The sequence below is a fragment of the Onychomys torridus genome, chromosome 3 (assembly GCF_903995425.1).
Source record: "Onychomys torridus chromosome 3, mOncTor1.1, whole genome shotgun sequence".
NCBI classification, from domain to species: Eukaryota; Metazoa; Chordata; class Mammalia; order Rodentia; family Cricetidae; genus Onychomys; species Onychomys torridus.
This window is the reverse complement of record NC_050445.1, coordinates 79,830,965-79,854,748: the sequence shown is the minus strand read 5'-3', so window position 1 is coordinate 79,854,748 and position 23,784 is coordinate 79,830,965. Positions and strand designations below refer to the sequence as shown.

General features: G+C 42.9%; 1 non-coding gene and 1 pseudogene across 1 annotated transcript; one reads left to right on the top strand and one right to left on the bottom strand.

Annotated features, from left to right (window-relative positions):
• Positions 1-902: 902 nt before the first annotated feature.
• On the bottom strand, positions 903-21,906 carry LOC118580069 (annotated as a pseudogene).
• Positions 19,675-19,796, top strand: LOC118580973. Its single transcript, XR_004944621.1, has one exon. It is a non-coding gene; the product is annotated as a small nucleolar RNA SNORA40 (small nucleolar RNA).
• Positions 21,907-23,784: the final 1,878 nt, after the last annotated feature.

Genomic DNA, 23,784 nt, shown 5'->3' with positions numbered 1-23,784 from the left:
GCCTGAACAATGTTACTAATTTGTGTGTTTTCAGGGCTGCCCATTTGGTATTAGGTAGCCAATTAGTGTGCTCTTCCCTGGGGTGGACCATTTCTCCCACTCCCAGTACTCCTTAGTTGTCTGTAGTTCTTGTAGAGAGTTGAGGTCTCATGGTCTTTCCCTTGTCCACTTTGGCATATGTGCTGGTGTCATCCTGTCCAGCTCATGTTGTGAGACTTTATGGCTATTGGGTCTGCTTATATTCAGTATCCCAAGATTACAAAGATGGGGGATTTTATTTAAAAAATTACTCCATTTGCAACTACTTTTCCGAATGTGTCAGATGCCATCACTATCATACAACCATTACAAATTTGGAAATAAATGTGTTTTCTTATCATCCATACCTCTGACTTTAAATTCCTTCTCCTTCCCCCTCCTCCTCTGCCTCCTTTCGCTTCCCAAGCTCACTCCACCACCACAAAGCTGACAGCTGAACTCAGGGCCTTAGGCCAGCACTGTGCCACTGAGGAGTTACACTCCCAGCCTGTTAGTTTACACGTTTACTCTACCAAAAGAACCCCACTCATTTCAAGAAACTCAGGCAACAGGTGTGTGTGTGTGTGTGTGTGTGTGTGTGTGTGTGTGTGTGTGTATGTGTGTGTGTATGTGTGTGTGTTTCAGTCAAATATACCTACATTAACAAAATCCTATTTCCTATTTCTGCATAAGATTTCACTGGAGAAAAGAACCTAAAGCCTTCTGATTTTTAGAGAGAAGAAAAACAGATTTTACAATAAGGCTGGAAGATCACTAGAATGTTTACATAAAATCCGAGAGACAACTTCAGGCACATTTTTTACATGTGGGCTTTTTTAAATTGTATAATTCACTTATTCAGAGAAGTCACTTGACAGGTCCATTTACATCCTTTTCCCGTTTCCTTCCCACAGCAGCTCATTTCCCACACAGTTGACAATGCCTTGGACTGGCCACAGGAGTAACCTGGGCTGACGAAGGACAGGTTCATCCTCCTCCCCTGTAAAGGGCCTGACCCCATCTCTAGAGAAAGATTTTGCAGTGAAGAATCGAGAGCTTTTTTTCTGTCTTATGAAGAAATCCAATCAGAATTAACATAAAATGGTCGAATTTCCAGCACATTTCACTGTTTCTTTTCACATTCATTATTTGCAGGTATGAGAAACCAAAGCAAATACAGTCCATACCCTGGCCTGATTCTAGAACTTCCTAACACCTCAGGTCAGGCTTCCCTATTTCTGACACTGTGGTACAATCTTGAGACCACTCTACTTTCCCTCCTTCTCTTCACTGTCCAGTCTCCTGCCTTCTTTCTTCTTTGCAGACAACACAAAACTTTCACCAAAATCCTGGATGTGGTTTCTTCCAGTCGTCTAGAATATACTAAGTCATGTCATGGGTCTTTACTGCCCTAGCATGATACACTGTAAAAACAGCACTTTTCTTAAAGTTTCACTCACCACTTGAGGTTTAACCACAAACATTGGTAGAATTTCAGCTTTCGAAAAACCTTAAGTTTGGCAAATACTGTGACTACCACGTTAGGTAAATGTTGGAAAGTCATGGTGAATCAGGAGTGAGGAGTGTACCCATTTCATTCATAGTTCACTGATTTAAAAACACCTGGTTGACAGGGTTATGAATTGGTTCACCCCAATATTCACCCCATCTGTGATCTGTGGGAGCATGTGAAGGGGAGCTCCAGGATCTCCACCACACAGGACGACAACAGGAGATCCAAGAAGAGGCCCAGGGAGGGCCAGCTTCGACAGTGTGGCAGAACCCAGAGGCCTCGAACAGACAATGACTCTTTGCAATGAATACTTGCAAGTAAAGATAAATGGACAAAGGGATTTGCTGCGTGACTCACTGTGTCACAGGACACTTCCATGAGGAGATTTTCTCTCCTTTTTTTTTTCTTTTTTTTTTTCTCTTGAATTGTACCTTGGAGGGAGTCTGCAAGAGCAGATACACAGGGATGGGAAATGCATGGAATCGAGATACATGATGTGAAAGACACAAAGAATAAATAAAAAGAAAGTTAAAAAAAATACATGATTGACATTTTTCAAATAATCCATTAAAATACCTTTTTACATTCTTCAATTTAATAGTAATCTGAATATCGTTAGCTGCCATTTATGACAATGGAAGAGGGAGCAGAGAGAGAAACCCACATGAACATACTGTAGCTGATTCAGAGTAATCCTAGGATACTCCCATTATAAGAAAAAAGTCCCAATTTATAAATAAACAGTCCCCGCACCAGTTAATACACACAATTATACCAGAGGCTCTTTCCCATTACCACCTTATGAGTTTCTGTCCTTGCTCTAGGGAAGCCAGGCTGTGCCCATACCACTTGCACGTTTCTGGTTTCTGTCCATACACTGAAGCCACATTCCAGTGCATGTTCATCATTTACCTGTGTAACCCTGAGAAGCCTGGCCAGCCTTCGCTGGGCTCTGAGATTCCAGCAGAGGGCTTGTTCTCGTCCATCCTCTTCTGGAGCTCCAGAAGCCCTGCAGCTCTGGAGCGCTGGGAGCTGGCTGGAAAGGGGCAATGGCGGTGTGGATACAAGAGCCATCGCTGCTTATGGAGCACATCATTGGCTCGCAGTGTGTGAAACTGGCCTGGAGAGGGGTCTTGGAAGCGGACTCTAAAGATGTTTTTAGCTTTGTCTGAGTTGCCAACAACCCCTCGGAAGGAACCGCCTAATTGCACGTCCCCATCCTGCAGGTCTTCCAGAACCAGCTCCTGCACTGGGATGGTCTGCAGGCAAACCCAGTAGGAGTGAGGTTCATTTCGTCTAACAGGCTGGGTCAAAACCAAGATGTCTTGAAACAGGAAAATGTGTACTTTACAGGCACTTTTAGTCTGCTCCCCGTGTCACTGCAGCCCTGGGCTCGCTATGACCCTGGGTCCTCTCTCAGGGCCAGGACACTTCTCATCCAGGTACTCCAGTTTGTCGATGTAATGCCGACATTCAGATTCACTTTCTTCAAGTTCATATCAAAACTCCCTGCATCATCAATACTGCTTCCTCCAGAAGCTGAGCATCAGGGTGGTCTCTTGAAGTGTGTTTAAAGACTCCTTTTAACAGAAAAGGGTATTTGACTAGGCTACTTTGAGAGATATCTAGGAAACTCCAAAGATGTAGTTTTGGAGTGAAGGAGACTCCAGACAGCACTGGAGGAAGTCTTCAGTTCTTGCCCTGTTTCTCCTGATCGGGAAGAGCCTTGGCCACCCACTGTAGCCTTTGTAGACTGCTGCCAGGTAACCAGTTCACGAGAATGTGACCGGTCAGGCTGGTTGCTTCCGTTCTTGTCAGCCATGTGGGGTATGTAAGTACTCAAATCAGCAAATGCATGTGTGGGTCCCTCTTCTGAGATACAGACAGTTTTAACATGGGGTCATGGTAGGCCTTTCTAGCTTGAGATCCTTGATTAAGCCCTGTTTGCCTCAGGACAGTTCATGCATTGCCTCCTGACTATTGATATCGCAGGTGGTCGAGGACTCTACACACTGATGTCTAGCATCTCTGACAATACATAGCACAATGCTGCTTCTCTTGGTAAGTAATGGGACTGTGGACCTGCTGAAGGACTTCTGGGCAGAAGCTGGGGATCTGTGGTCACCAGGAAGGAAAAATGACTGGTTTGACCAAAGGGCCTGACTACTCTATTTCTTCCAGGAGAGACTAAGTTTGCTGAGGATAAAGACACATTATTTTTTAACCTAGCCTGATTTGTGGGCAGCTGAAACAAGTAATGAAAATAAATAGTTCTACTTTTCACCTTTATTCTCCCTAATGCGCATTCTATATTATTTTCTTCTTCCCCAGTTTATACAACCATGCTGTACTTCTCTGTGGTCTGGAGAAAGGGGAAGAAGGATCGTGAGAAACAGATGGTAAGGTCTATGGGAAAGAGCGGAGCCCTCAGCATCTCTTAGGCAACCCATAATGATGATTTTTACCAGTGCGGACCTCTTCATTTTCCCTCTTGGACAACCCAGTACAAATATAAAATGTATTGATTCCATACCAGGTTGGGAATGACATCAGTAGGTTTATTTCATCTTCAAGACAACCATGAGTGAACCACATTAAAGAATAATTAGATACAGCAATGACTCTCTGAAGCCTGAACAGAGACTCTATCCCACCAACCAACCTCCAGACCTGACTCATCGAGTCCATTTTATAAGCTGCCAACACGTCATCTTCACTTGGATGTCAGACCCAACTGGCCTCAGGTGAGCTCATTACCTTCCTGCACAAACTGGTTTCCCTTCTCATTTCCCTGTGTGAACCAGAGTTACAATGATAATCCCAGCCAGCCAGGCTTTCAACCCACAGGCCACCTCCCACCTCTCTCTCTTTTCCCATCCCCACGGTCCAAGGAAGAGGGAAGGAACTGGAATTCCTCTGCCCTACCCATTAACATAGGCAAGGCTCTGACATCAGGGTTAGTTCAAGTCCTTGTGAGTCAGAATGCCTCATGGTGTTTTTTTAAAATGCAGACTTCCAGCCGAGCCTCAGTCTACTGATTCAGGTTTGGTTGAGGAATCAGCTTTTTAAATTAGATCTCCAGAGAACCTTTTAAACCACCTAAAAAGGGTCAGTGCTAAGGAAATGACTCAGACAGTCCTGCTGTGAAGGAGCAGGTGAGTCAGTCACCCAGGCTGAAGCACACAATAGAACCTGAAGAAAGAGCAGTGGAGTCCCACACTGACAAGTTAAACGCAGGTGAACAATAGTGTAGACAGCATGTAAAGGTTCAATATGCTGAAATCACATTTAGATCCATTTATGAATAGCTTTTGCCAGAAAGGTCATGAAAGATCTCCCCCCACCCCAAAAGGAAAACCAACCAAAAAAAAGTCCTGTGAGGGGTTAGTCTGAAAGAGAGGTACTTAAGTAACCACTGGGCCTGCCAGAGTTAGCACAGGTTGGTTGGCTCCCAACACCACTAGATTATAAAAAGACCAAAGAGACAATATGGAGACTGGAGAGAAGCTCAGAGGAATGAATGGCTGCCAGCCAGAATGTGGTCACCGTGAAAAGCCATTCCAGCTACTGTGAACTCAGAGGTTTAATACAGATATCCTGACTTAGAGACATTTCACCTTGTGGTGGCTTAATGACATTACCTTTTCTTCAACTTTACAATGATGTAAAAGCATCAATAGTCAGTGGAATATTACTTCAGTTTGGGGACTTTGATCTGCCCCTGGCTAAAAGCATCATACAGACTGGCATGATCCTTCCGTGTTGTGGTAGGCAGAAACGCACAGCCCTACATCAACCATATATGATCACAAGGATAACCAAAGGTACTTAGAGCCATGGTTATGCGACTGTGGCATTCAGTAGGTTAGGTGTATTAAATGCACTCTTGTCTTAATGATATTTTTAGCCTCATATTGGTTTATTGGGATGGAACCTAAGGATAAATCAGGGAGCACTTGTACAATTCAATGCTTACAAAATGACTGAAAAGGCTAGGAAAATGAGCTCCAAAATTCTACAGATGATTGCTGAGTACCAAGTTAGTTGTGGTCAGAAAACAGAAATAGAAAAACTGGAGCCTAAGGAAATAACTAGTTCAAATGCTGCCATATTAGATCCATGCCAGCAAAATGAGTATCCCTGAACCTCACACCAGCATGCAGCAGACCCTCAGGCTCTGCAACCATACCATTAAAATAAATAAACAGATAAACAAACAAACAAACAACCCAGGTTTCCATGTCCCTGCTTACTGCCTGTCTCATTCCTGCTTGAGTGCACATTTACATCTCTGTTTGCAAAGGTTGTCTGTTCAGGCATCTAGGAAAGAGAAGCTGAAGTGTGCATGGAAGAGGAGTAAGGTTTGGGGGCCACACATCTGTCTCTGGCATCATACTTGGCTGTTGGTGCTCTGCTAGAGTAAATATGCTCTGAGGCCAGGCATCCTGCCTCACCTATCACAAGTCAGCATTTAGCAGAATGTCAGGTGAATGGTGGAGGAAGGAAGGAAGGAAGGAAGGAAGGAAGGAAGGAAGGAAGGAAGGAAGGAAGGAAGGAAGGAGATGTTCAGAACCAGGTCAGGCCAGAGTCTGCTGCCAGAAAACATAGGAAACTCAGTTTTGACCGCATTGAAAGCCTTAGAGGAAGAATCAAGAACACTAATCCTCATTTGGGCTCTGCCTGTTTCTCTTCATTTCCATGCACGTGAAATTAATATGGTTCAAATTCTTCAGGTCTGGGAAATTTCAGATGTCTTCTGCTGGTGTCCTAGCCATTTTCTCTCAATTCTTCCCTATTCTGGTCTATTCTATACACTGATTCCTGAACTAGATTTCCTAAAACAGTGGTTTTCAAACTTCTTGTTGCAACCACTTCCAAAAGAATTTTGTTTTGTAAAACTTAGAATCCTATTATAACTTACTAAGCTTGAAAAGAAAAGTATGGGTTCAGAACCACCAAGACCAAGTTCTCAGTGTAGATATAGTTCTGAACAGTTTTATTAAATAAGAAACACAGAGCCAAATGTAGAGTTAAAAGTCCAAGAGGTCAGAGCAGCAGCCAAGAGCTAAGACCAAGACTGTCTTCTTACCCCTCGCTGTCGCTGCGTCCTTTCCCTCAGAAAGAGACCCACTTCCTGTGTGTCTTTTTATTGACTTTCTGTTCTGCCTTCTCATTGGTTGTTAACACAACCACATGACCTCCTTGTCACTGCCTGTCTATACAGACCTACAGGTCACTATGGTTGGTGTTAAGATTAAAGATGTGTGTCTCCATGCTGGCTGTATCCTTGAACACACAGAGATCTGCCTGTCATGTGATCAGGATTAAGGGTATGTGCTACCACTGCCAGACTTCTGCTAAATGGCTTGCTATTAGCTCTGACCCCCAGGCACTTTTATTTATTAACATACAAATAAAATCACACTTTAGCACAAATAAAATATCACCATATTCTCAGCACAAAGGAGATTTATTTGCTCCAGAGGGACAGAGGGCAGAGAGTAAGGGACAAAGACAGGAGATGGAGAACGAGGGAGAAGGGGGAAGGGAGCCAGGGAAAGGGAGCAGAGGTATTTGTCACAGAGGGACAAAGGACTGCCTCTGAATAGAGGGGGACAAATGTGGCAATACACAAATGGTGGTTTATAAAGATAAAAGAGAAAACCCCATGTTAGAATGAAGATTTAAATTTTAACTGGGTATGATAATTAGGTGAGCCAAAGGGGGCTTTTGGTTGCTGGACTTCAATACTTTGATAGCTGACCTTGGTAGTCAGCCTCAGGAGGAGGAAGTGGCCAAATAAGGGAATAGAGCTTCGTGGCTAGTTTTAGGAATGCAATCTAATAGTTTTTAGCAAGACAGAGGGAGTGGGTGAGAAGAGCAAGGCCTACCAGAGCCATGCTCACCACACTCAGGCTTGTCAGAGTTCCTTCAAAGCTGATATTTAATTTTTTTTCAGCCCAAGTTAATATACTGCAAATTTATACTGTAAATATCTTCATTTTAAAATAAAATATTGAGATGCTTTAAAAATTGATCTAATGGGCTAGGTGTGGTGGTGCACACCTTTAATCCCAGCACTCAAGAGGCAGAAGCAGGCTGTTCTCTGAGTTAGAGGCCAGCCTGACCTACACACCTAGTTCTAAGACAGCCAGGGCTACACAGAAAAACCCTATCTTAAAAAACAAAAAGTGGGGCTGAGAACCTAGATGCCCCTCAACTGAAGAATGAATTAAGAAAACATGGTACATATACACAATGGATTATTACTCAGCAGTAAAAAACAATGACATCATGAAATTTGCAGGCAAATGGATGGAACTAGAAAATGAAACTACTCATTCTGAGTAAGGTAACCCAGACACAGAAGGACAAACATGGTATGTACTCACTCATAAGTGGGTGCTAGATGTAAAGCAAAGGACAATCAGACTACAACCCACAGCTCCAGAGAAGCTAGCTAATAAGGAGGAACCAAAGACAGAATGTATAGATCGCCCTGGGAAGGGGAAATAGATGAGATCTCCATGAGTAAACTGTGGATGGCGGGGGGGGGGGGGGGGGGGGGGGGGCGGCAATGAAGGGTGGAAGGTACAGGGTGAGAACATGAGATGGTCGAGCTGGAGTAGGGACGGAGTGGGGTAGCAGTGAGGGAGATACCATGATGGAGGGAGACATCATCGGGATAAGGAGAAACTGAGTGCTAGGGAAGTTCCCAGGAATCACAAGGATGACCTCAGCTTAGACTACTAGCAATAGTGGAGAGGGTGCCTGAACTGGCTTACCCTAATAATCAAATCGGTGAATACCCTGTCATCATAGAGCCTTCATTGAGTAACTGATGGAAGCAGATGCAGAGATCCAGAGCCAAGTACCAGGCCAAGCTCCAGGAGTCCAATGGAAGAGAGGGAAGAGGGATTCTATGAGCAAGGGGCATCAGGATCATGATGGAGAAACCTACAGAGACAACCAAACCAAACTAGTGGGGATTCATGAATTTTAGACCAACAGCTGTGGAGCCTTCATGGGACTGGACTAGGCCCTCTGGTGAGCAAGACAGTTGTGTAGCTTACAGGGCCCCTGACAGTAGGATCAGGATCTATCTGTGGTGCCTGACTTGGCTAATCGGAGTTCACTACCTACAGTGACACCTTGCACAGCCTTGATGCAGGGATAGGGGCTTGGGCATGCCTCTACTGAATGTACCAGGCTCTGTGGACTCCCCACAAGAGACCTTGCCTTGTTGGAGGAGGGAATGGGGCATGGGTTGGGGGGAGGACGGAGGGGTGGGTTGAATAAGGAGAGGGGTATCTGTGATTGGCACATAAAATGAATTTTAAAAAATTCCTAATTAAAAAAAAAAGCAGGGGCTGGAGAGATGGCTCAGTGGTTAAGAGCACTGGCTGCTTTTCTTGAGGACCCAGGTTCAATTTTCATCACCTACATGACAGCTCACAACTGTCTATAACTTCTGATCCAGGGGATGCAACACCCTTACACAGACATATATGCAGGCAAAACACCAATGTACATAAAATACAAATAAATTATTAAAACAAACAAGCAAACAAAATACCAAGAAAACACCCAAATCTACCTAATAGGATCTAATATCCCATCATTTGTTTTAATTCATGAACAAGCTGCTCTTTATTGAGAGGATTCTCTTTCCTTTCTTTCCTTCAACTCGTATTCTGTTTTACTTCCATCAAAGAATTTGACTCTGTTCTATATTTTAATTCTTGACACTCTCTATCATCTTAAATATCATAATAAAAGTTTATAAATTGAAATTATACCATATCTAGTCCCTGTGACTATAGAATTATGTTTAAAATGTATTCTATGAGCCAGGTGAGTTGTTGCACACCCTAATCCCGGCACTTGGGACTAGGAACACAGAGGCAGGTGGACCTCTGTGAGCTCTGAGGCCAGCCCGGTCTACATCGAGAGTTTCATAACAGCCAGGGTTGCATAAAGAGACCCTGTCTCAAAACACAGAATTAAAAAAAAGTTATTCTAGGGGCTAATGAGGTGTGGCTCAGGGAGTAAGTAAAGTGCTTGTAGGACAAGTGTGAGAACCTGAGTTTGGGTCTGCATCATCTGCGTAGAAAGCTGAGAAGTGGAGACAGGAGACCCACAGGGACTAGCTGGCCAGCCAGAGTCAGTGAGAGACACCCACCCCCTCAGAAAAGAAGGTGGAAAATGGTGAAAGGACCTCTGATCTGCTTGCACACACACACACACACACACACACACACACACACACACACACACAATTCTAGATTTAGTTACTTCAATTATTATTGGCATGCTACTGATAAAAACAACACAAAAAATAGTCTATAATTTGGTAAGGAGTTATTAAACAGAAATGTCTCTATAAATGACCTGAATTTTGTGGTTTTGATAAAACCAGGCTAAGTATCTGTAGATAATTTTATTGCTGAATTGAGACAAATTCCAACCTGAGTCTTAAAGCTCTATCGTTTTCCGCTTAATAATTTATGTGAATACTGAGGGAAACTGCTACACAAGTGGGAGGAACTGGCAGCTACCCTGAAGTGTTTGTTCTGTCAGAATAATGCCAAAAGTCCTGGGACAAATCGTGTGGGTTTGTTTTGTTTTTTTCTAGTTATCTATCGGTTAAACCAGGCATGGTCACACAAGGCTATGAACTCAGCTCTCAGGAAGTGGAGGAAGGAGAAGCAGAAGTCCAAGGTTACCCTTAGTTAGAGAGTGAGCTTAAGGACAGCCAGTTCTACAGGAGACCTATCTGAAATGAGCAAATATAATCTATTAGTTTACAGTCCATTTGAAAATGTCCTGCAACTTCATAGGAGAAACTAGAAATCCATCTGACCACAAAAGGATTTGCTGTTCATTTACTACTCACACAGTGTGACTTCCATCCCAGGATTCTACAGAGCTTTCTGCCCATGGGAAACTGGAGTCAGATTAGTATAAGAAAGGCCTTCCTTTAAACTGTAGCACATGAGGGGGATGAGGGAGTGAAAGGAAGATGGAAACCTGTCCTCGCACAGGTCAGTCTTTTAGTACAGCAGGGAAAAATTGAATATCCAGAATTCTATACCCTTAAAACATTTTTTTAGCCAGGCAGTGGCACACTCCTTTAATCTCAGCACTCAGGATGCAGAGGCAGGCAGATCTCTGTGAGTTTGAGGCCAGCCTGTCTATAGAGTCCTGATTTCCAGGACAGCCAGAGTAATACACAGAGAAACCCTGTCAGAAAAGATGAACAAAACAAAAAGCAGGGTTGAGGATCTAGCTCAGTGGTAGAGTGCTTGCCTAGCAAGTGTAAGGCCCTGGGTTTGATACTCAGCTTCAAAAAAAAAAGGAAAACAAAAAGCAATAGCAGGACCCTGGCAGCTGAAGTAATGAATGTATAGTGCTAGGTTCTGTTATTCTACAATTGACAGGGATTCTTGTTGTATTTTAAAAATGGCAGAAGAGAGGGCTTGGTGGGTTGGAGCTGAGGGGCCCCACGGTGGGTGAGGGAGAGACATGTCATGCAGACAGCACCCACGTGGAGAGTTTTATTAGTCGGGGGGGGGGGCAGAAAGAGGGTGCAGAGCAGCCTTGTGTGGAGAGGGAAAGGAGGAAGAAAATGGGTGGGGCCTGAGGAGAGAAGAGAGACAGTGGGCGGTGCCTGCCATTTATGAAGGGACTTCACATATGCTGCACTACACAAAAGCGCTATGGGCTACATAGGATGACATTGTCAGGACCCTGGGTTGGCCAAGGTATTGTCTGCTTATTGGCCAGGTCCGCAAGGGGCGGGTCTGAATGAAACATTCCTCCCTTTTGTTTATTATAAAAAGGTGAGTTACGGATAGCAAGTGACGGGAAATGAGTGCGCTGAATTCTCAAGACTGCTTCCTGATGACTTAGGATGAAGTGGGGAGTGAGAGGTTAGGAGTCGGGTTCATGCACAGCAGGAGGTGTGAGTGAAGAAGCATTCAGTTAGCTGTCATCATGGAGACCTCAAGCATCTGTTCCTTGAGGGAGCTGAGAAGGCAGGTTGCTAGGAAAAGAAATAAACTGTTATCATCAGCCCCATGAGTGGGGCTAGCCGTGGGAAGAGAGATGACTGCCAGAAAGAATGGAACAGGGAAGTGCCCTGGTTATACAGAAGAGACAGGGGTGAATGAGCGAAGCATGAGAGCAGTTATGCCCTTTTTGGGACATTTGGAAAACCAGGTTCCAGTTTCTGAGTAGGTGCCTGCTTGAGCCTGGAGAGGTGGTACCAGCGGTGAAGTCCCAGGAGCTTGGGGGAACGGCACGCCAAACTGAGGGATGATGTGTTCTTCAGGAGTGCCTGAGCCATCACATCTGCTGTTTCTCTGGAGGTGGGAAACGCCTCTATCCACCCTGTAAAAGTGTCAACAAGTTAGGAGATAGCGGAGTTTTTACAGGTAGGCATGGGGTGAAGTTAGCCTGTCACTATTCACCCAGTTGGTGTCCTCAGAGCTGGTACAGGGGCTGGTGTATCTGGAAGACCCTGCGGGTTTGCCTTGGCATGAATCTGGCAGAAGAGGTGGACCTGTGCAGGAACTGGCAGGTGTCTGTGAAACAACTAGAACAGATTTGTATCTTGGTGTCATAGCAAAAGGCTAGAAACTTAAGGACTCCTAAAACTGTTTGTAGTTAGTGCTCAGTCTATCAAAACTGCATTTATCAATGTTAGATCTTTGAACAACCAAAGTTACATCTGAAACCAGTTTATCCTCTATCATCAAGTCTGGAAATGAGGCACAGCTGTCTGTACTTTAACAGGAAACTTACTAATGAGCTACCAAGGTGCTTGTAGCCTTGGGGTTGGGGGAAGAGTTGTAAAACTGGCAAATTTATTAGTACCCTGGTCATCAAACACCATCAGGTTGGAGAAGGATAAGTAAATGATCAGGAGAGAGAGACAGCTTTCCTGTCTTCACATAAACAAACCTTAAAGCACCTCCTTTTTATCTAATTCACCAGGAGATACAGGTGGCTGGCCACTGTGAACAGTCACTGCAAAATGAGTTGTGTCTAGACTTAGTATTGGTTCTAGGAGAGTGAGGCCTATGGATTTTACACAGAGAACTGGGAAGGCAGCTGGAGCCTGGGTTGCTGCTGTTGAACTGACAAAACCTGGTCATCAAATGACATCAGAGATCTGAGAAGGATAAATTTTACCTGAGTTAGTGACTGAAAGTGACAGAGACTTACCTGCTGGCTCCATGGTCATTGAGGGCAGAGGTCTCAGGGCAACAACATCAGTCTTCGGCTGCCAGTTCTAGGCATGCCAGACCTCAGAAGATCCGACAGTTGTGGGGTAGGAGCTTGTGGGGAGGACCAGCCTACCTTGCCTAGGCAAAAGTGAGGCAATGGGTTCCCAGAGTCCTGTTGCCGTGGTCTGAAGAGGCCCTGGCAGCAGTCAAGGCAAAAGTTGAGGTGAAAGGCAGGTTTGCTCAGTGGCTGATGCTGCCACTCTGGAGCAAGTTCTGGGTGGAGGCTCTTCTGTGCCTGTCCATCTTCTTTGGAGGAAATAGGGGTGCTTCCAGGAGCTGGCATGTCTACCATGAAAGGCTTTTTAATTAAACATTTTAAATGCCATATTCTGCAGATCTCTGAGCATTTGAGGACCATCTATCTATTAGGTATATCTGAATAGACAAACTTTGCTTGTTTGTAAGCAGGGACTGAGGGGGCACAGAGATCAGCATTGCCCTTGACAAGCAATGCAGCCCTCTGCCCAAATGTCCAACTCTGGGAAAGGACCCTCTCAGGGGACCTTCTATTATAGAATATATATCTTGTTTATCAAATACCTTATTTATCAAACATATTCCATCATTTATTTAAAGTCTCTAGAAGCTTGGTGTTTAACACTTGGCAAAGACATAGGTGTAAATCTCTAAATTAGCTTTTGTTAATCTGAATAGATCTTTATAACTTTAAATTTCTATTATCATATAGAGTATATTATACATCAGAGTTGAATCAAATATAGCTTTACATTTTTATCATCATACAAAAGTCCATACCAATCCAAAATATTTGAGACTTGTTGATTCCTTACTCTAGAAGGAGATAAAATGATCAGAGAGGTCATTAGGACTAGATGTATTCTTAGGTTACAAAATCTGGCTGCCAGCAAGATTCATCCCTGTACATGAATGCAGAGATGCAGCTTTAATATCTCAGTAAACCACCATTGTTTTAAATCGTATCTTTCACAAACCTTGTGTTTAGTACAGGACAGAAATAATCACATAGGAATCTATCCAGCCCATGTGGTCACCCTCATCATAGATGGTGGTCAAGTCATATAACCTGTCTGTCTTTGACCTTAGTCAAAATGGCACCTGTCCATCATGGCAGATCACGTGATGTTTTCCATACCCAATTTCTTAGCTGTTTTTTTTTTTTTTTTTTTTTCCCCACAAGTCATACAGAACACATAATCTCAGACATTCAAAAATCAGTCAGAGGTTGGGGATTTAGCTCAGTGGTAGAGCGCTAGCCTACAAGGCCCTGGGTTCGATCCTCAGCTCAAAAAAATAAAATCAGTCAGAAACACAAGCATGTGGCCACACGGTTCACACATTTCCATCCACTCATACGAAATAGACTTTTTAACAGAAAGACAAAACTTTTCCTGGGAAACTGTCAGCTGACTAATTTAAAAATCCTAAAATAAGAGTTTATAGTATAAAGCAGCTTGTAAGGAACCAGAGAATGAAAGCTGTTTCCTGCCGAGGTAATGGAGGCGGTGGTACCAGATGCTGCTCCTATGGGGCCAGCCTCTAGGGCAGCGGGAAGAATTGTCCGGAGCTCGCAGAAGGTGCTGGAGGGAAACCTAGGCATGGTGGTTGCAGTAGGGAGGCAGGGTGTGAAGAGAAACATTTTGAGCAAAAACATGAGATGCTAGCCGGCACAGAAGCAGGGAGCAGGAGAGAGGGAGGCATCCAGCAGGCTAGAGCCCAAGGTATGTATCAATATTCTGACCTGCCCTTTGCAATCCCACCCCCTGGGGCCAATCTGCATCCTGACATAAAGGAAAAACCGCTCCCCTTCTTCTCCCCCTCTTCTGCTCCCTTTTTCTCCACTCCTATGGGGTGTGCACACCTCCACTTTCTCTCCCTTCTCTTTCTTTCCTGAATCCCTCTCTAGCCTTCTTGTCATCTCTCTATTGTAACTCCACGTGGATGCAGCACCTGGGTGTGAGTGACTTTCCACATGCCACTGCCCCTGCTGCATCTGCCCAGCAGGCTTTCCCTCAGGTGTGCGATACTCTGGACTCCCAGCTGAGGGTTCCCCACCCGTGCAAATTCCTAACAGTACGGCTCCCCCAGGCTACTGAGAGAGGAGAGCAAGCAGGACATGGATTGCTGGCAGAAGCTGCAAAGATCCCATGAAAAATCGGGATATGGGGTGCCAGTAAGAGGCCATGTGGGTTGATATCTGAGTGGTACCGGGGCAAAGGCAGGTAAGTTTAGGCACATTTTCTGTGAGTGGGGTACAGAAATAAGATTCAAGGACTGAACTCTAGCATCTCAGAAATTCAGCGAGGACCAATTGAGAAGGCACAAGTTGCTAAGTGATCCATCAAACACAGAGCAGGGACCAGGACATGTGGGTCCAAGATAAAGAAGCACAAGCTGCCCAATAGGTCGTCAAAAGGCAGGGGCTGAAGGTCTAAGCCCGAAGGACTTGTGGGTTTGAGAGACAAAACAAGGCCCGGCTCATGGGGATTGCCCATATTGGAGAAGGGCAGGGGGAGCTTACCGATCCCGTCCGTCCGTGTAGGATGAAGGGGCCCAGGGATCCTTCAGTTGGTAAAGTGAAACTGTTGAAGGTTCCAGGGTCCCAGTGTGTCTCAGACTGCGGGCAGGCAGGAGCAACTGCCCGAGAGCCTGCCAAGTTTTAAGGCACCACACCAAACGTTGTATTTTAAAAACAGTGACAGAGAGACCTTGGTAGGTTGGAGCTGAGGGGCCCCATGGTGGGTGAGGGAGAGACATGTCATGCAGACAGCACCCACGTGGAGAGTTTTATTAGTGGGGAATGGGGAGGAAGAGGGCAGAGAGAAAAGGATGGGGATGGGAGGGGGCTGAGGAGAGAAGAGAGAGAGGGTGGGTGGGGCCCGTCTTTTATGAGGGGACTTTGCAAATGGGCTACAGGCTATGTAGGATTATGTTGTCAGAACCCTAGATGGGCCAAGGTATTGCCTGCTTATTGGCCAGGTCCCCAAGGGGTGGGTCTGAATGGTAACAATTCTTATATTTAATTTTTAATTAAATTTTTACTTTAATTAAATTTTCTCTCTAAATTTTTACCCCAAAATGTAAGGTTTCTTTTTGCACAAGATGCTCTTTTGAAACAACAAATAGAATTTTAAAGGAGATAGGATACAGTAGTGACTTATTGTCTTTGAGCATGGCTATCAGTCCAAAACATTGCCTCCAAACCCTCTTCCAAGGCTTCCAGGGCTTCTGCTCCAAGACATCTATGGCATTGGGCAGAAATCTGAATGTTTAACTAGCACACTGTGCAATTCAGATACAAGCAGCCTTAGGTCATGTTCTAGAAAGGTTACCAAAAGGGAAACCACCTTGAAAATACAAATTAATATCAATAGAGGTGATTTATAAATTGAAAAATAAAGAGCTAGGGGTGTGTTAATTAGCTGGTTCTGGAGCAAGGAAAACCACTAGAGTGTATAAAGATGAGCTCTGCATTGACTTGAACAGGAGGACCACCCAATGCCTGTGCAGTCGCCCCTAGGAATGTCTAAAGCCCTGAGGAGCTCACTCATGAGCTGCCCTGCACTCTCCAGTCAGTAGCTCTCTGAATCATCTTACAATTTTGGAAACAAACCATCCTAAATGCTTGAAAAGGACTGGAGACCTCCTGCTGTCTGAGGTATGAGCTCTTTACAGGCTGAGCACTTTTTTCTACTGTTTGGCTTTTTGAGATAGGGTCTCATATAGCCAGGTTGGTCTCCAACTTGCCCTGTAGTACAGAATGATCTTGTATGCTGGATCCTTCTGTGTTCACTTCCCAAGGGGGTGGATTACAGGCATGCAAAACCCCTTCTTGCTGGACTAAACAATTTGAATGAAAGAAAAACAAGTTTGTGGTCCAGGAATGCCTGGAGTTAGTTTATTTTTCTCTCAGAGGATAGGCAATTGCTCTGTTACTGAGCTATATCTCCAGCCCACCTGGAGTTCTTAAAATCAAATTGAAAGGTGTAAAAAGGGTGAAATAAAAAAATCCCCTCTGACACATCGTAACAGAGAGGGAGACACCTCTACATCTATATACATTTAGTAATATTCATTCATGAAGTCTTTATACAGAGGCTATGTTGAAAACAATAAAGACAAAGCTGAAATAGTGTTGCATTCTTTGTAGAAAGAGGTAGAATGTTTAATATATGCTTTGTCAAATTTGCAGCATGTTTAGTGGCCTACTTAGTCACCTTTAAATTACTAAAGATTTATCTACATAAAACTACTTATCAGAAGTCTTTATAGAAAAAGTAATGAGGTTTTTGTAGAGAACTTAGATTTCCCCAATCCAAGGAAGTGATGATCCAGTGGGGTTAAGATACAGTCTGTCACAGGGCCCTCAGCTGGAACTGATTTAAAGGCCTCTTTCTTGAAACTAGCTTGCGTAGTACCAAAAGACACCACTCAAACTTCCAAAGGAGAGAAGCAACCAACAGTCCTATGCAGCTATGATGCCTGTGAACCACAACAATCTGTATGGCACAATATACCTGAGTGTAAAATAGTGACACACATATCCTGTCTGTAACCAACACCCACTCAACAAGAGAAAAATCATGCTTGGTACTGGAAACCTAGCCAACTACCCAGGGCTAGTGAAGTGCTAGGTCTTGGAGGATAACCTGTATCCAAACCAGCATAATCCCTAACTACACTCTAAATATTTGCCCTTATACCCACAGATAAGTGTAGTCTTCACCTTTCATCAAGGAAACTTCTCTTTGCAACTAAAGGAGACCATTACAGAAAAACACAACCAATCAAAATGTGGAGTTGTAGAGCCTGGTCCCAATGGATTTGTCTACAGAATAATTCTTGCACATAAAAATCAGGGGACCTTGCAGAAATGGAGACAGAATGATTTTAAGAACCAGAGAATCAGCAAATTTACAACTGTCTTCTTGTAATATCAGAACCTATACCCCAAAAGTCTTACCAACATGACTGCCTAGGCATGAGCTGAACAAGGATAGTGACAGACATGCCAAAGTAAATGAAAGAAAGACCACAAAGTCTCAGTCCTACACAAATAACTACAGACAACTGAGGAGTGCTGAGAGTGGGGGAATTGTCTTCTCAGAGCACACCAACTGGATACCAATGCCAAGCCGTCAGCTCTAAAAACATACATACAAGTAACATTATACAAACGGATCAGGTTATATTTAGAAATATATATGTACAAACACATACCTGTGTGTAACAGCAATTAATGAAAAAGAGGCCATGAATTTGAAAGAGAGCAAGGAGAGGTATGTGGGAGGGTATTGAGGGAGAAAATGGAAGGGAGAAATGATGTAATTATTATAATCTCAAAAATAGAAGAAATATTTTTAAATGTAGTCTTTATATCCACAAAAACAATTATTCCTTTCTAAGCTTCGAGTACAAATTGAAGTGTAAACATAATGCAAACTTGTTTTACTTTTTATTATTGAATATTTCAGCACACCTTTAATCCCAGCACTTGGGAGGCAGAGGCAGGCAGATCTCTGTGAGTTCGAGGCCAGCCTGATCTCCAAAAGTGAGTTCCAGGAAAGGCACAAAGCTACACAGAGAAACCCTGCCTCGAAAAACAAAACAACAGCAAAAAGATCATAGTCAAAATGTCATTATCACACTAAAAACTTAGCAGTGTGACTTTGTTTTAAAGAAGAGGTTTCTCTGTGTAGCCCAGGCTAAAGTACATGGCTGTTCACAGGCATGCTCCCACTGCTAATCACTCAGTCCTAGCCTTCAGTGAGTGTAGTGAATCGTGCCTCCAAACACCTGGGCTCAATTGAGCCTCCTACCTCAGCCTCCAGGCGTAAAAAGCCACAGACATGTGGCACAACAGGTGGTTTATTTTTAAATATATCAGAATTTGTATATCTGAAGGAGTATTCGCTACAGATTTTTTTATTTTTAAAGATTTAGTTAATTTTATGTGCATAAGTGTTTGCCTCCATGTATGTATATACATCATGTATGTGCCTAGTACCCAAGGAGGTCAAAAGAAGGCTTCAGGTCCCCTGGAACTAGAGTCATAGATGGTTTGTGAACTACCATGTGGGTGCTGGGAACTAAACACAGGTCCTCTGCTAGAGCAACAAATGTACGGAGCTACTAACCCATCTCTCCAGCCCTCCAGGAATCATCTTAAAATCTGTCAATCAGCCTTGTCAAAATTCATCTCAGGATTACTCTTAGGACTTTAAGCATATCACTCTTCAAGGACAGATTTAGTTTGAAAACAGTCCTGAAGACTTCAGGACTGAACCTCAATGAAGAACAGGAGTGATCAGACAAGGCAGAATGGGTTTGTTTGGGGAATAACACACACAGAGGCACCAGATGCATTCCTTCCACGAACCGAGTCATGCTCATAAAGGAGGGGAGAAGTTACCTACTCAGTGGCCAGAAACACTAGTGAGAGGAAGCTCTGTGGCCTGGCAGCTGAAGTGTGCAACTAAGAGGAGAATGTGAGAAGCAGATGAGATGGCCAACCGCAGAACGGAAGTTATGCTTAATCTCTGCTGTAAATTCCGGTGATTCTTCTAGCCACTTTAGAGATTCTCTTACATTTCAGGTCTTCATGCTTTCCTATTCCCACTGGTTAAGACCCACTGAAAGAATCTCAGCCATCCTTCAAGACCCTGAGCAAATTCCTCCACATTCCTCCACTCTTTGGCATAATCCATTATCAACTCCCAGTTACACTTTGTAGGTACCTGTTTTAATCTCTATGGTGGTCCTTATATATGTACATATATGTATCCTCAAATAGACAGGTAGCTTAATTTTTGTATCTTTGGTACTAAAATAATGACTTGCACACAGTGGGCCTTCAGAAATCCATGTGTTTAATGCACTTGTGTGTGTTTGTGCTTAACTGGACAAGGACTAAAAGTAGATGTAAAAGCTAAATCCTCTTTTGCATCTCATAACCCATTGTTCAGTATGTTTTGATACAAATAAAAAGTGATTTAAGCTGGAGGTGTAACTCAATTGGTAGAATGCTTGCCCGGCATGCTCAGGCCCTGGGTTCAAGTACCTCATAACCATACAACACAGAATGTTGTGGTGCACACCTATAACCTCAGCTCTCAAGAGCTTGAGGCAGAAGGATCAGAAGTTCAAGATCATCCTTGGCTACATGAGACTCCTGTCTCAAAAAATAAAATAAAATAAAAGAATATAAAACCTTAAAGAAATTGTCTGTTTATGGCATCTGTAAGATCAATAATCCCACACAGCTTGAACCCTTCAATGTCTTCACAATGTAGCAAAGTAGCTATGGGCTCTAAACACAGAATGAAGCAAGGTGGGGAACCCAACAGCAAAGGAGCTCTTGCAAACACAATCCCTGCAAGTTCCACATCTTTGAAATAGAAAGTTATGGAGCAGATTTGCCCAAGCAAATGTTGACTTATTTTCTTCTGATTTAAAGAAAAAGATGACTTTTCAAATCCATTTTTTGGGGTATCACAGTCATTTTACTTTTCTTTGCAGAACTAACTCTTAACAAATTAATGCATTAAATATGAATTAAAACTGACTTTCAAGTTAGTTGTGTCCACATACTTCTCAAAATCAATACTCTTTTACAGAATACAAAGCAAAAAATGAATCATCTACTTCGAAGGAAACAGATGGCTGACTGTCACGTTCATTGTTTTAACAGGACAGAAATGTGAAACAGTTGAAGCTAGTAATCGATACAACCTCCTGATGGAATGGTTCACAGACTCCTCTTTCTTCCCCACCTTCTGTCCCACAGCAAAAACAAAAGCTAAACAACAGCAGAGACCACTGGCTCCCGCTGGAACAGCCAACCGAGCCCTGAAGTTGGCAGGAAGCTGAGGCGTGACTTCCAGCACTGTGCCAGTGACAGGCACTACACCTCCCACCTGTGGCCGAGTACCACGGCGACTAGTGAAGGAGTCTGTGGGAAGCTATGTGGGTAGAAAGGAGAGAGCCATCTGTGAGAACCAACTGTGCCTGATGTCACCAGCTGCTGGTTGAACCTGGATTTTAAAGACTTCTAAACCCTCAATGGCTCATAGTGTACTTTTAAAGTAGTTCTTTTTTCTTTATAGTCAGCAAGTCTACAGAAAGTTTTAGTCTTTCTCATTAGGTGGTTTTAAAAAATGTATTAAACCATATTTGCATGGAAATAAATTGATCTGGATAAAGAGGAAACAGAACTGGAGTGGTTGAGCAACAGGTTTGCCTGGCTGTAATGGCTACATTGCACAAGCTGGGCAAGGCATCTCATGACATAAAAGATTGTTATAACAACTTGGAAATCCAGCTAGACCACCCAAGGTCTTACAAAAGTACTTCAGCCTCTACATTTCTCTGACCTTGCTACACCATAGTCTTGAGTCCTGTGACCATTTCCCAATCAGAAAACATAGAAAATAAATCAGCACATTTCTTACTGTTTTATAAAGCCAATTTATTTATTTATGGTTTCTTGAAACAGGTTTTTTTGGTGCAGCTCTGGCTGTCCTGGAACTCGTTCTGTAGACCAGGCTGGCCTCGAACTCAAGAGATCCACCTGCCTCTACCTCCCAAATGCTGAGGTTAAAGGAGTGCACATGGCTGGAATTTATCATTTTTAAGTGAAATCTGAGATTATATCTTTAAAGTGATTCATGTACACAAAGTGTGGAAAATAAAAATGATAAAAACACAAACAATAGTACTATTTTTTTTATTGTGCTAAAAACATCACATTTTAACAAAGGACATCTAAAGTGGGAGGAAGGCACATTTCCTTATGTACAGATGATATTTTCATACATATAAAAACAACCCATAAAGACTCTGCTAAAAACTCATAGCCTATAAACTCAGTAAAATTGCATAATAAAAAGAATCAGCACATAGAAATCTAGTGTTTCTTTACATGAATAGTAATTGATCTGACAAGGAAACCAAGGAAATAACCCCATTGTGAGAGCTACAAAATAAATAAACAGTAAAAACAAGCATTCTAAGAATAATTTCAACCAAGACATAAAACTTTACAACACAAACTATTAAACATTGAAGAGAGATTGAAAACAATACAGTCAACAGGAAGTACTCCATGTTTACGGACCATAAAAATCAATATTGTTAAGATGTCCACAGTACCCAAAGTGATCTACACTGTCAGTGCAAGTCATGTCAAAATACCAATATTCTTTACAGAAATAGGAAAACATCTTCTCTAGCATCATCTGTGAACCACAGAAGAGCTCCGATAGCCCAAACTATCAAGTAAAGGAGTGAGAATGGAGTTATTAGCCTGTTGACTTTAGAGACATATTACAAAATAATACTGGCATATAAACACATGAAAAACAAAACAAAACAAAAAACACAATAGAGAACCCAGAAATAAATGCACACATTTACAGCCAAATGATTTTCACAAAGACACCAAGAACATACATTCAGGAAAGGACAATTTCTTCTATACTGCTGCTAGAAAAACAGGATGTCTACATGCAAAAGAATTAAGTCACATCCATGTCTTTTATCACACATAAAAATAAACTTAAAATGGATTAAAGGCTTAGATATGAGACTAAAATCAGAATCCACCTGAAAAAAAACAGAGAAAATGCTTCATGAAGTTAACTATGCGAGGAATTTTTTAAAAAAATTATTGCATAGATTGTGTGTGTGTGTCTGTGTGTGTGTGTGTGTGTGTGTGTGTGTGTGTGTGTCTGTGTGTGTCTGTGTGTCTGTGTGTTCCAATGCCACAGAAAATATGTGAAGGCAGAGGACATGTTGCTAGAGTTGGTCCTCTCCTCCCACCGTGTAGGCTGCTCAGGTCGTAAGGCTTGGCGCCAGCACCTTCACCTATGTAAAAAGACCTCCCTGGCCTGTATTTTTAAATAAGACAAAAGCACAGAGAACAAAGCCAAAAATTGACTTAGGATTACATCAAAGTAAAGGTTTTTGCACAGCAAGGGAAATAATAAACAGAGGGAAGGAAAACTTAAAGAATGGAGGAAAATATTTGCAAACTACATCTGAGGCCACAACAATAAAGGTGGACCTTATACTTGAGTAGACACTTCTCAAAAGAAAGCGCCTGAGTAAGAAAGCAAGTATGTAAAAAATGTTCAACATCAGCATCACTAATTGTTGGAGAGATGCAAATCCAAACAGCAAGTATCACCCATCCCAGTTAGAAAAGCAATTACTAACAAAAATAACAACACATGGTGCTGAGGATGGAGAAGAGGGGAATTCTTTCACGCCATTAGTGAAAATGTACAGCAATCTGAGTGCTGGGTGTCCATCCACAGGGAACAAAGTCAGTGTCTGGAAGAGACAGCTGCACTCCCATGCCGACCACACTATTCACAATAAACAGTGAAAGTGCTTCCAATTGGAACAGATTTTAAAAAAAAGTGTAAGTACACAATCAGCCATTTCTAAAAAGTGAAATCCTGTAATTTGCTGGAAAAATGGATGAACCTGGAAGAAAACTGTATTACAAAAAGTACATCAGAAAGGCAAGCACCACATGCTCTCTGTGCAGGGAACTGAAGGCATGGTTCTCAGGCAGAGACAGTAGGACAGTGATTCTCAGAGGGTGGGGACTGCACTGAAGTGTGGGTGAGAAGCTGCCTAACAGGTTCAAAGTTACAGTCAGATAAGAAGAATAAATTCTGGAATTTTATTACACAGAAGAATAACTGCAGCTAACAATAACCTATTGTTCATTTCAAGAAAGCTAGAAGATAGGATTCTGGATCTGAAGTAAAGAACATGCTAATTATCCTGATTTGGTCATTATATGATGTTAAAATGTACAGCTTTGCAAATTAAAACTAAAACAAATCTTCAATACCTGGAGAGAAATGAATGTAGAATGTTCAGCGATCAGGAGCACCAGATGTTCTTCCAGACAGCTGAGACTGGATTCCCAGCACCCATATGGTGGCTTACACTGTCTGCACCTCCACTTCC